Genomic DNA, 14,627 nt, shown 5'->3' with positions numbered 1-14,627 from the left:
CTAAACAACAACCAAATCAAGAGTAATTTGGAACTAGGAGTTTACCGTTTGAATCTCAGCTCAGCCTTGGATTTATTGGGTGGTCTTAATTTTTCATATTCCTGTTTGAAATGCAGCCTTGATAATAGTAACCTATATATCATAGTCACATGATAGCAATTGTATGACTAATATCTTATTGGTGACACAATTATATCCTATCAGTTGGTGACATGATTATAATGGTCACAATGTGTTTTTGACAAGATTGTAAAGTTGAAATACAAGGAAAAGAAGAGCAGTGAAATTAATCTGATATTCCGGTTGAATGCTTCCTTCTTGGATGTACTGACATTTGCTTGATCAGCAAAAAGTCCCACATTTCTAAGCCCTGTCAAAGAGTCAAAGAGTATCAAGAGGGTCAATCCATTAGTAAAAGTTAAATTTTTGCTAAGCTGTAAAAAGTCTGGTAATTTATTTTTTCAGCTGGTTAGAAAGCTTGTAAAAACATTATTTCACAGGCTTAACCTCTTTTCTGCCTCATTAGAGCTGCAGCCAAACTGAGATTCTTGCAAAACAGACTGGTGAACTGAGTATAGATGGTACAAGATGAACCATGTTAAGTTGATTCTTGGGTGTGGAGAGCTGGAAAGAAGACAGTAAGGTATAGTAATCACCATTGCATTTTCTGCTGAAATAGCTGAAAACTGCAATTTGCTCCTAGAACAACAAAACAATAATGGCTCTTTGGAATATTCTTTTAAAAAGCAATTATTTTTCCTTTTTTAAAACTTCAGATGTCCCCAAATTCGCATGTTTTCTCAGAAGTAAGACCTACTGTGTTCAGTGGGGCCACGTGGTGGAGCTTTTGCTCGGGTAAAAAGAGGCCTTCTTTGGCTCCAACTCTGTCATTCAGTCTGGAATTGTCATATTTTCAATGGATTTATCCAATCTATTGGATGTTAGTCTTGCCTTCCCAAACCCACTCAATAATGTGGCTACATGACAAATGTAGGTTGGCATAATACTGTTGAGGTTTTTCAGGATTTCCACAGTTTAGTTAAAAGTTCTCTTCTTGCAACCTCTGCTTCTACTTGCACTGGCCAATGAATTTCCCCTTGGCTGTTCCTCTTTCACAGAGTGTGAGAGGTACCAGTTATTAGCTTCCTTCCTTCCTTTTATAATTGTAAAATGGTGCTATTTACAGGTTACAACGTAAAGAAAAATTACAAAAGAAACCATTAATAATTGCAGAATGGGAACTGATAAAAGTTAAGAGAAAATTAAATACCATTCATTGGTGATGTGGAGCAGGAAAGAATGGAGGGGAGGAATTAAAAGGAGGAAGATTCTAACGAAAGGCTTTGTCTGCATTAGTGATGGAGCTCCCAGAGTGCCCTTGGGTTTGCTGTGTCCTGCTTACAGGATGCAGGACCAAATCCCTGAAACAGGACCAAACTGTTTTCATGATGCCTGCACCCGATTCATGGCTTCTTTCCACTAACCCATATTTAAATAACTAACCCATTTGCTGTGGGGTTTCCAGTTGGGGATTTTCAGCAACAACAATAGATGTTTTTTCACTTGCGGTCTCCACTTGTTGCCAACATCACTACAGCTAGTTCTCTAGATAGCTGACAACCAAAAGGAGATTTTCCACAAATGCTAAGGAACAAAATACAGAAAAACTACACAGCTGCACCCCATTTTCTAGCAAGTGGAATCCTCGGTCTCCTTATCAATTTATTTGTTCTTATTAATTGGGTGATAGATTTGGGGCTTTTATTTGCAGTTTTTCTCAGTATATGAAGAGGATACTTAAGCATTCTGCTTTTGCTATCCATCCTTCAGTTCTATCACCTTTCTTTAACCTCGAACTTAAGGATGCAAGCATTTCAGGGCATAGGATCATTCTCATTTTGGTTGCCATCTATCTAAAGAAATACCTGTAGTGGTGCTGTGTCTGGCTGCTCCCCTAAGCAGTGTGTATGTGTGTGTGTGTGAGGGGGTGTACAACAAAGGATCACTTCAGGTCCCATGTCAGGAGAATGGTGGGACAGACAGACAGACAGATAAAAATATCTGAGGCCCCTGTAGAATTCAGTGAATGAAGCCACAGAGTGATTAAAAAAAACCCACCTTGTCTGAAATTGCTGTCTGCAGAAAGATTCTAGAAGGAATCTTATATTGTGAAGTCGAAGGCTTTCATGGCCAACATCCATAGTTTTTTGTGGGTTTTTCGGGCTAAGTGGCCAAATTCTAGAAGAGTTTCTTCCTGACATTTCGCCAGCATCTGTCTGGAAGATGTCAGGCACAGATGCTGGCAAAACGTCAGGAATAAACTCTTCTAGAACATGGCCACATAGCCCAAAAAAACCCACAAAAAACTTTGAATCTTATATTGTTCATAATGCTATGAATTTCCACAACAATGGTAGTGGAATTTCCACAAAGTGGGTTGGTTGACCCCTGTACTAGGAGAAAGCTGGGATATAACTTGAATACATAGAAGTTGTACACAATTCTTGGTTCCTTAGATGATAGGAGCTACAGTGCAGTAACATCTGGAGGGCCACGTGTTCTTCTTTGCTGTGTAAAAAATCCAGCCTAATCACTGGTGTCTTCACATTCTGGGATCTTGCCAGACCTGCAGGCATTGCTGAATCTTTTGTGCTTCGTTGGATTGTTTGAGACCTGCAGACACTGCTGAGTTGTTCCTGCCTTGCTGCATTGTCTATAATTTCAAAGAAATCCTCACAGCTTGAAAAAAATATTGAAAATCCTAATGTCGGTACTATTAGCACGGCTTCTTTTAAAGTAACCCTTGCTTGTTACCAACCTACCAATCAGTTTTTAAGGATCTAGAAAATAAATAGTTACTTTTAAAATTGTTACCATTATAGTAAATAGCTGCTTAGAGTTCAAAATATGCCCAAACTATTCCCCAAATGACCTCCTAAAATTACATTCTGAAACAATAAACAGTAAAATCAACATATAGTGTATTATGTTTCAACCTTACCTTCAAATACTGTTTTTAAAAAGTAATGTGTAACCATTTTTAAAATGCCATTACTCTCAAGCTCTGTTTAAACCTATACCCTACTTTTGTGTCTTCTAAAAGTTCTCAATATAGCAGAGGTAACAAAACAATAAAACATGCTTTTAGTAATTAAAAAGTCAGCTTTAATTGAAAAAGCAGTTGGGAACATATGACTCTAAAGTGAATTTTCAGATCTAAATTAAGTGCCACATGGAACATAATTAACTGGTTGATTGATCTCAAAAACATGTCAGAGGAGGACAGTCTTTACTGCTGTTCTAAACGTTTCACTGAGTTAGATTGGCAGGCTGGCCCATCATCAGCCTCTGGAGCAAGAAATGGTGCCTCCTGCTCTTCTTCCCAAAGTGGAAATGCTTGTGAAGACTGAATACAAGTCAAGTATTTGGACACTGAAAAATAAACTAGTTGCCAAATTTGCCAGCCCGAATCAGTTGCCTAAATCAGGTGTAAACCTTTAAATATAAAATAGATCACTGAATACCAAAATCAGGATTGTATTGATTTATGTGTTTGGTTGTGAAAAGTAGATGATGAAGAAAGGTGATAGGAAGAGAATCAACTCATTTGAAATATAGTGGCTAGAGGAGAGTTCTATGGTTACCATGGACTGCCAAAAAACAAATAAATGTGCCTAATAAAAAAAATCTATCTTGTATTCTTCCTATAAATCAACATCATTAAAATGAAGCTAACATACTGTACTTTGGACATGTCATGAGATAACCTGAATCATTAGAAGAGGTGAGGAATGCTGCATGGTCTTTATCACTATTTTAGGTCCTCAGAGTTGCAATCCTTTACTCACTTACTTGGGTGAAAGCTCTGTTGAGGTGAATGTAACTTATTCCTGAGTGGATATATATGCAATTGCATTGTAAAGCTGCAATGCTATAGTCACCCAAAATTTCAGTAGGGCTTATGTACTGTGGGGTCTTCCAGCTCTATGATTCTATTATTCTCTTGCCCTGTAAAAGTCAAAAACAACACCCTGAGATTTGCATGGAAATTAACCGGCAAACAACAGAGATCCAAGTACCATTGCAATTCTTCCTTTTTAGAGATCCCAGTTATAGCACAATGATTCCACTTTAACTGTCATGGTTGCATCTTGTGGAATCTGAGGGTGTGGAGTTTGGTGATGGAGTAAAGCTCCCTTGCAGAGATTGCTGAATGCCTCATGAAACTACAAACCAGCTCTGTTTATAGGATGGAACCCTGGAAGTAAATGTGGAATGCAGTGCCACACACACACACACACACACACAGAGAGAGAGAGAGAGAGAGAGAGAGAGAGAGAGTATTTCTGGAAATATACGAGAATCAAAGGATAATGCCACTGCAATTCTGTCACTCTTCCACATAGTGATAAAGGTACAGGAATGTGGGGGAGAATTCAGAAAACAGCTGTTAAACATACACAATGACTACTGTGCAGACCAAACAATTGTACAGAGGACAAGAACTGTCTGCTTCTGTGTTTGATCTCATTGTTTGTGAGTGGCTTAGCCAAAATTGCTCAAAGTATCACCAGTGATAAATCAATATGGATGCCAGGAAATGTCTTTTTAGTGGCTGGAAACATATGCAGTTTGGTTAATAATCCTAATGTCATGCTGTGCGGGAGGAACCTGTGACTCATCAGTACAGACTGAATGCAAGCGTTTTTTGTTCTTTATATCCTCTGGCACACTGAAATAACAACTGGATTGCAAGTGAAGTAAAATATTGCAATAATTGAGGTTTTGCTTTTGGGTTGTGTTTTTTTAAATTAAGTTTCCTGAAGGAAAAACAAGAAGCATTTTGTGAAACTCGATGTGATGATCTCTACAATACAGAGCATGCATGTTCTTCCAACCATTTGATTAAGTTTTAATTGAAAATAATCAGGATGTGACCTCACTAATAACTGCAATGAGACAATAATCAGGCTCAGCCTGGTCTCCCTTTGAGCAGCAGTGCAGACCAGAACACTTCCAAACCAAACACATTTATTTCGCCAGTGCCCACCTTACCTAAGAAAGAAAGAAGTTCACTCACTCTGTTACCATGTTACTAGCACAGATATACACTTCTTTTTTAAAAATATTCTTTATTACATTTTTACACTTGTTTTGTTTTACTTATATCTTATGAATACCCACCCACTAGCACAGATATACACTTCTGTAAGTCCTTCATGTAGGAAAAAGCCAGAGAATACCAGAAAGAATTGGTCAGTCTCCTGCAGATTTGGCAGAAATGGCTCCAAAATCACATAAAGGTAGTGACAAGTGGGATTCATTGCTGCTGTTATATTTTTGTGAAGAAATGAAGCCCAGGAAAGAAGTGCTGAATATATTCTTTGGCAGTGTCTTAGGCTCAAACTACATGTTACATAGTGTTCCACCTCCCTGGTGTTTTTCTTTTCTTTTCTTTCTTTCTTTCTTTCTTTCTTTCTTTCTTTCTTTCTTTCTTATCAATTTGGATAGGCTGTGAGCTGAGGCAGAGAAAAGGCAGACTCCCCCTCTCACTAATCTTTTTATACAAATATTGATGCCTCCTTGCTTCCAACACTCACAGATATAGGATGGATAACACCTGGCATGACAAAAGGATGTATGAAAAGGATCCAGAATTCTCAGTAGATCAAAAGCTAAACATGAATCAACAGGATGATGGAATTACAAAAAACAGAAAAGCTAACTTTAACTGCATTACATTATCATATCAAGGGAAGAATAGCATAGCTTCTATTCTGTTTTGGTCAAACCTCATTTGGACTACTTGTCCAATTCTGGGAACAACAGCTTAAGAAGAATATTGCCATGCTGGAATGTGTTCAGAAGGTAACCAGTCTTGGAAAACCAAATTCTCTCACAACTCAGGGAGCTGGGTGAATTTAGCCTAGAGAACATAAGACTGAGGTGGACAGTAATAACAATACCCATCTTCAAACTTCTGGAAGGCTGTTACACAGAAGATGGAGTAAACTTGTTTTCTTCTGCTCCTGAACTAACAGATTCAAATTACAAGAAAGGAGATTTCAAATAACCACTAAGAAGAACCTTGTAATGCTAAGGGTTGCTTGATAGACTACCTGGACTACCTCAGAAGATTGTGGACTCGCCTTCATTGAAGGTTTCTAAATGGAGGTTGGATGGTCATCTGAGATGCTTTAGCTGTAGATTCCTCATTGTTATGGGGTTGGATTCAATAACTTTGGATATTTTTTTTCTTACTGTGCATTACTATGATTTCATATGAACCTGGTCATCAAGATATTCATATGGCAAAATATTTTTGACCACTGTCAGGGGACAGTGACCCCTGTTTATAGTAGCTGTCCTGGAGCCTTCCCCACCATTCGCTCATTTAAGCAGCTAAGCTTAATAATACATAATGGAATGCCTCATCAGAGATTCTGCTTACATAATATCTTCTTGGAATATCTGGAACCATTTTGCTTTTCTTGCAGAGTTCTTGTTCACCCTTGAGTTATTTCTCTCTGTATTTGTTGTAAGATTTTGAAACAAACATTTCCCAAGAGACACCTTTAGGCAATTATTTGTCTGTTTAATCATCCATTGAAGCAATCAGCATAGTAGTTAACAACTGCAAAATTATATACAATAGTCTGAATCTAATTGCTGATCTTAAACAGAGTAGACTCACTGAATTTAAGTGTTGACTTATCAAGGTTCTACTTATTCCATAGATCTGTTCTAATTGGGACTACTAATTGAATTGCATCATCTGCTTCTGATCCCCATTCATGTGGAGTCACATTCCACATTCCTTCAAAAGCAGTTCACATATGCAATGTTACCTGATTATTCTGTACTTCATTTCTATCACCTGGATATCAGACCTGATTCAAAAGTCAGATGGAGTGGAGCACAATTATCCAGGATTTACCAGAAGCCAATGGATGTGCCAGGATAGTATTCATAACTAAAAGCCAGAACCAGGAGTGAGAAGTGAGAAACAAAAGACAGAAAGTGGAGGAAGAAACTGAAACATAGCAGAGACAGAATCATTGTTCCTCAGGCAAAAGTTCAAGTTCAAACAGTAATCCCTGTCTATAAGGATATATAACCAACCTTGACTGCTTCAAAAAGGCGGTCAAGACAGATTTCTTCCAGCAGGCCTTCCCAGATTAACATGACTGTTTCATCAACTGCCCATCTGCTTGATTTTGGTTATTGGTATTTGTCTTGAATTGTCATTTTAAATGTGCGGGTGGGTGGGTCTTTGGGTTATAGAGCTTTATGATATTAATTATTATTTTCTATTTTAATATATTTTAATGCTGTTTGAATGTTGTAAACCACCTCGATCCAATTGGAGAGGCAGGATATTTATTATTATTATTATTATTATTATTATTATTATTATTATTATATGCTCATTGCCTCATGGGAAATTTTGTAAGGTATCTATGCCCAGGCACAGTACTCTTGCATTGATATCACAGCTGTTGTGGCTCACATTCTCATGGCCAGAATTCTGAGATACAGCCATGTTACTCTGGAATACCAGTATGCAAAGTGATCCCTTTGCATTCCCATAACTACAACAGCTTCTCTTGCTTGCAGTGAGGGTATGATTGTTGTTTCTGTTGTGTGCCTTCAAGTCATTTCCAATTGATGGAGACCCTAAAGTGAATCTATTGTGGGGTTTTCTTGGCAAGGTTTGTTTGGGGTAGGTGGGTGGGGGTTGCTATTGCCATCCTCTGGGGCTGAGAGTACATGAGTTGCCCAAGATCACCCAGTGGGTTTCTATTGCTGAGCAAGGATTTGAATCCTGGTCTCCAGAGTACTAGTGCAACATTCATACCAAGGGTATGATATCCTCCTGCTAATTCTTTACAACCTAACATGGTGTAGTGATATGTGCATTGGACTATGACTCTAAAGGCCAGAGTTTGTCTCTCCAGTTTATTATTATTATTATTAACCTTTATTTATAAAGCGCTGTAAATTTACACAGCGCTGTACATACAATCTTTTTAATTGGACGGTTCCCTGCCCTCAGGCTTACAATCTAAAAAGACACGACACAAAGGGAGTGGTGGTGGGGAAGGGGCCTTTCTAGTAGGATAATACATATAAAATACATAGCAGTATAGGAAATGATTCAATAAAACAGGCACCAAAAGAACATCAAATAGTAAGCGACAATTATGCAATGCCTGGGAAGGCTTCTCTGAACAGGATGGTCTTTAACTCTGTTTTGAAGCTTGTTAAAGAAGTTGGCGATGGAAACCCACTGGGTGACCTTTGGCACATCACATTCTCTCAGAAGAAGGCAAAGGCTACTGTCCTCTGAACAAATCTTACCAAGAAACCCCCACAATAGGTTCACCTTAGGGTCTCCATGGCCCAGTACATACCACCAGGAAGCAGCATCCAGGCGGCAATTCTAGGGTCAGGGACCATGCACCAACCACACAGTCCCTAACCCTAGTATGTCATGATGTCGTTGTAATGGTGGCCTCCCATTCATACAGGGGCCACCATCATGACGTAAGCGACACACAGTATATAGACATTGCTGCGCATTGCTTACATCACAAGTGCACCAGTGGCACACGTGTGACGTCCATGCGGCATCTGAAGAAGAACCCAGTTTTTCTGGGCTCTTTTAGGGATGGAGGATTGCCACGCAGCCCGCCCTTTCGGGGCAGTTTGTTTTGCACCCATAAGTTGGAAATGACCTGAAGGCATATGTAACGGACCCCCACTTAAAGATGGCAGGCGCGTGGGCTTTACTTATCCCATAGCTGCCACCAATTATGTAACGGTTACCCTTCTTTCCTTATTGCTGCCACCAATTTCGTAATGACTACCCTCTTTTTAAGGGCTGGCGGTAGGGTCTTTTCTTTATATAGTAGCGTGGAGCTGAGATGTATGACGGACAAGCTTTTAGGTAAACCAAAATATAAACTTTATTAAACAAAAAGGTTGAACATCTCTTTCTTGAACTGAATGATATTATGGAACAGCTAGTTCAGGCACAGGTTACTTAGTTACATTTATATTCATTGACTCGACTCTAGTCACTTCACTTTTCCCAAGTATTTCTCAATTACATAGGGACTTTTCTGTCTCTCTTTAAGCAAGTCCTTCTCTTAACTCAGCCACCAAGGCTAACCATACCCCACAGGATCTCACACTCCAGCCTCTCCCTTTTCTAGAGGTCTGGCAGTGAAACGGTAGGGAGCCCTTTTCTCACTCGGACTCTACCCCTAACCGTCCTTCTCAAGCCCTGGAACCCTCCCTCTCAGGATTCCAGCCCCTAACTAACACATTCCCTCAGGAACTCCTGGACCTCAGTCCTCTCTCCCCAAGATTCTAAACCCTAACTCCCGTTCCAAACTGTCCCGGTTCCAACTGACTCCCCAGCTGTCAGTTCGGAATCTTCAAAAGTTCTAGCCTACAGGCTATTGGCTGGCCCTCAGCTGCCTTCTGATTGGACAGCTGGGAGTGCTCTCCGTTACAGCATATAACAGAAACAACAATCATACCCTCACTACAAGCAAGAGAAGTTGTTCTAGCCATGGAAATGCAAAAAGATCTTGTAACATCTTTGAGTTTAAGGGGATCATTGCATTGTATTTAAAGTGACTTATCCCCAGCAGGATGCAGTTGCATTTAATTTTTAAACCAGGTATTATCGCACACAGCCATGGCCGGGTGAGTGCAACCTATATGCAGCCCAGATCTGAGCTGTGCTTATCCAGTGGCTTTTCAAAAACGGGAGCTTGCCATTTTTGAAAAGCTGCAGGATAAGCACGGCTGTGATCCGGGTTGCATACAGGTTGCACTCGCCCAGCCACAGCTGTGTGTGATAACACCTGGTTTTAAAATTAAATGTGACTGTATCCTGTCAGAGATAAGTCACTTTAAATACAATGTGATGATCTCCTACCTTAACAAAAGAAGTTGTGGCATTAACTTTCGTAAATTTGGTGTACTTCCTCAGATGCAAGTTTATGAAAGCGCATGCTTCATTTTCTTTCATAGTTAGTCTCAAAGATCTCTTTGCATACTGATATTCTAGACTAACATGACTGTGTCTCTGAATTTTGGCCATGGGAATGTGAGCCATGACACCTACCAGGGCAGGTGTACTGGGCATAGATACCTTGCAAACAAATCCTCTGAAAAAATCTTACCCCCATGATAGGTTCACCTTAGGGTTATCTTAAGTCAGAAACAACTTGCAGTCAACACACAACAATACAGCAAGTTTTGTAGGTATGACCTGTTCTGTTTGCCTGCAGTCATACTCAGGAGATTTTATATATTGCAAACAAATATGAGAATGAAAAAGAAGAAGAAATGCTGGAATGCATTTAATTTATGTATTTAATCAGGACTTGGAATTTTATAATTTTTGGACTACAAGTCCCATAACTACCCAGGCATGCCTAGATGTACATTTTGTGACTAGGTCATCATAGGAGCTTAGCCTGCAACAGAGTTGGAAATTGTGTGGTCTTCCAGATTTCAACTGCTAGCAATTTCTAGCATTCTTCACTGCTGCCAACAACATCTGGAGGGCCGCACAATTCCCATCCCTGTTGCAGACAAAGGTCTTCTTCTTATCCTTCAATATTTCACAGATAAAAAGTGGGATAGATGTGGCCAAGCAACATCACAGTACAATCAAGGTGACAAAGGTTATAAATAAGGAACTACAGGAAAGCTAGGAGAAGCTGCAGCAGTTTAGTTTTGTTTGAACCTATTGGGAAGAGCAGTATTCTGCCTCTCCAGTCTTCTTCCTCTGTTGAATTAATTCAGTGCAAACTACTCCTTCACTTTGATCTCAGTTTGCAACAATTGAAGTAAACTGAAGATGAAAGGGAAAAATAGGAGTAGGAGAGAGAAATTGGGACATTTTAAAAGTAGCTGAAAAAGTGGTATGACAGATGATTAATCAAGAATCTCCCTGCCATATTGGCATAGTTCCTACTTATATCTCCCTTTCTCTCATTGGGGTAAGAAATAAGGCTGTATATGTTTCCTTGCCCTGCTGAATAGTTAAAGCTGTTTGATGAGACTGGTTTGTTTCTACTCTGTGCCCTTCTTTTTGTTGTCTTGCTTTGGACTATTGCCTTGGGCATGGTAGAAATGCTTGGCTCAGCTCTGCCTAAAACATTAATAGGACACTGAACTATGTGAAATGTAAGCAAAAATTACACAGACTAACAGCCACAAGAGCTGCATCTCCCTTGTGTAGAAAGATGGCTTGGCCATCCCAAATAATTCTAGTTCTTGTTTTCTTTCCAAAAAAAGCAAGAACTGTAATAGTACACTGTGAAGGTGCTGTACACGGTGCAAATTATATCTGCATTTAGCTCATCACAAATATCTGTTAGAGGCCAGTGCTTAGCACAAAAGCCATTGCCTTCAGGAATACCCTTGACATCTGGTTGGCATTGAGCAGTGTGACAGCTGCAGTTGTCCCTAGTGCCCATGCAGAGCTAGACTGGGTCCCACATATTTCTTGGGGTGGCTATAAAAGGAACAGGTGCTCTCCTTTTAAGTCAGTCTTAATATTACCTCTTTGCCATTCCCTCTAGGATTTCATTATAGTGACCCCTTTCAATTTCTTACTATTTTCAGTAATTTTTTTATTGCTCAGCTAGATTGCAAGACTGGCACATTACAGTCTTCCAATTACCTGTTTGCAGGGGGGGGGGGGTTTGCAATTACGTCTGGGTGAGTCTTGAAGGAGAAAAGAGCACCTGTCCCATGGAGGCACTCTACTGAGACCCAAATATGTTGGATTCACACCACAGTATTATGTTGACTTAAGGCAGGAGTAGGAATCATGTTATCCACCAGGTATTGTTGAACTACAGTTCCCAGCATCCCTCATCACTGACTACACTGGCTAGGGCTGATGGTAGTTGTAGTCTAACAATGTCTGGAACACCACAATTCCCATTTCTATCTTATGACGGAAGTCATTTTACATACAGAAACTATAGTTTGGAGAAGATGTGCTACAGGGACACCACATGTTGGCAACATGTACAGTTCGAATTCTCTCTTGCTGTACAACAGCAGGGGGCAATTAGGTCCTTCCAGGTGTTTTTTGCTTACAGTTTCTATCAGCCATAACCAGTATATCCAGTAATTAAGATTATGGGAGTTGCAATTCAAAAACATCTGTAGGGCCATTGCTGCCCATACCTGCCCTATACGAAGTAGCCTTTTGAGGCAAAGGAAGGAAGAAAGAAGACAAATCTATATATTGGTTTATGTTTAGAACTCTTCCAATTGCAGTAAGAATGGAGGGGATCTATTTTTTAAAAATGGAAGAGGAACATATTTGAGGGAGCCTGCTGTTTACCATTTACATGTTGTTTACTCACAACTGGCCCTACCATTAGCCTGAGTGAAACAGCAGATAGTCTGTGTAATGAAAAGACATATTTTTTATTAACTGATTTTAGTGATTGTGTTTTAATTTCCAGGGATGGGCACAGGTGCATGTTTCATGCCGCAAAATCATTTGCCTGGCTAGGAGTATGCTGCACTGCACAGAAAGAAAGATGAGTCAAATGTCCCACTCAGGCCCTGAATTTATTTGACCACCACTCCAATCCTTCTGTGTTTTTATACCAGTAGAGCACAGCTGAGGAGAAAAGCACAAGAGATGGGTGCATAGAACACTCCAACTCACTATCTGATCGAGACAGCTTCATTTTTAAGCAAACAATCCTTGCACCACCATGTCTAGTGTGGTCCTCTTGAGCCAAACCCTGTGTTGGGGACAGCTGTCATGGTCAGACTGAGGGTGACACTGTTTACAAGATTCTGCCAAGACCAGATTTTAGAGGCACAGAAGACTAACTGGAGTACTGCCAAGACTGAAATACTCTGAGAACTAACTGGGATGTGGCAGAGCATATCCTGTATCAGGATGATGTATGTGAGGAGACAGAAAGGAAAAACATGATTAGGAACTGGGACAGGCAAACAAGAAAAGGCCAAGCACTGGACACCCACAGGCAAAAGGCAAAGCAGAGATTGCCAGTTAAGAGAAAAGTATGTAGTGATGGTTGTAACACACATGGATGCCTCTATGGGGGTGCAGGCCGCACCAGGAGACACTTGAGAGGAGGGTGTCTGTCTTGTGATGGTGAATGTACCACTGCACCTCTCTAGAGGACTCCTGGAGATTGAAAGCCCTGGAAAGGCCCTGGTCCACCTGCCCCGAGGTGACAAGAAGGCTGGCTGGGGATGCTGTAAGTATGCCACAACAAACTCCAGGAGGCTTCTCCCATCATCAAATGGCACATGGACCCCTTGGAGACTTGTAGACGAAGCAAGTAGACTGGAACAATCTGAAAAACGGACAGTCCGTATGGGTGCTCAGGTCTACCAGCTGGCAGTGGCAAGTAGACTGAAGTCTTTCTCTTCCATACTGGCCTGATCTACTCCTAAGGGATCATGGGTCTGGTGGCACCAAGCCTAGAGTTGACAGCATGAATTACCACACTGGGGTGACACCAACCATAGTGCTGCTAATGAACACAGACAACAAAGTTAGAGAGAAAGAGAAAACAGAGATAATGGTTAAGTAGAATAACAGAAATAAGGATCAGCTCTTAGAAAAATGAAAAAGAGGGGATGTAAAATATTTTATTGCATCTCTTGTATCTTTCTGGTCCTATTTTGGAAATACAAACTTCTTTGAGAATCTGAGGGAAACTATGGAATCCCTCTCCAGAAAAAGCCAAATAAGCTTGCATGCAGAAGGTCTTGCATGCCATTTATTTTATTGCTAGGAGCACTGAGTTCCTTCTTGTTCTGGAAGCAATATTCTACAAAAATAATGAAATGACAATAAATGCTTTAAAAAATAAACTTTATCTCAAAATTCTCTATGGCAATGGAAACTAACAGGACAGAAATCAAAGGGGGAAAATTGCACCCTTGCATAGACCACAGATTAAAAATCTCTGTTTAAGTGGGAACATTTTAGATTGGGGTTTCCAACACATTGCTCAGAGAATGTCTATGGCTTGAATAGGTGAGAAGCAAAAATCAAATTAATTTTTTTCCAGCTCAAAGATGTAACAGTAAAATAACATTCAACTGTTGGATTTTCCCTTGTATTGCAGATATTAAAGGTAGTAGAGTCTTTATAGGAAAAAAGAGGTTGCAACACTTCTTTCACCTAATAGTATGAGGTCTCCAAAAACAATAGTAACTGATGATACCATGCACACTTAAGTATTTGCAAGAATGCTGGACATCTAGCAAAATGGTCTTTGAAAATAATATATGCAATAATATATATAATATATGTAAATATGTGGTATTTTCTGCTATTCAACAAACTATTAATACTTTGGATACAAGTTGAGTAGCTTCCAAGAATCCTAATTAAACAGCAGCCTTAATCATCTCTGTGCATCTGAGAGAGAAATTAGTACAGATTGAGCTTCCCTTATTAGAAATGCTTGGGACCAGGATGTTTTGGATTTTGTAGGATTTTGGAATATCTGCATATACATAATGAGATATCTTGGAGATGGGCCTAAAGTCTAAACATGACATCCATTTATGTTTCATATACATATACA

The sequence above is a fragment of the Sceloporus occidentalis genome, unplaced genomic scaffold (genome assembly GCF_023333645.1).
Source record: "Sceloporus occidentalis isolate IW3139 unplaced genomic scaffold, rSceOcc1.0.p SCAF_1, whole genome shotgun sequence".
In the NCBI taxonomy this organism is placed as follows: Eukaryota; Metazoa; Chordata; class Lepidosauria; order Squamata; family Phrynosomatidae; genus Sceloporus; species Sceloporus occidentalis.
The sequence above is the reverse complement of the archived record's forward strand: the minus strand, read 5'-3'. Positions refer to the sequence as shown.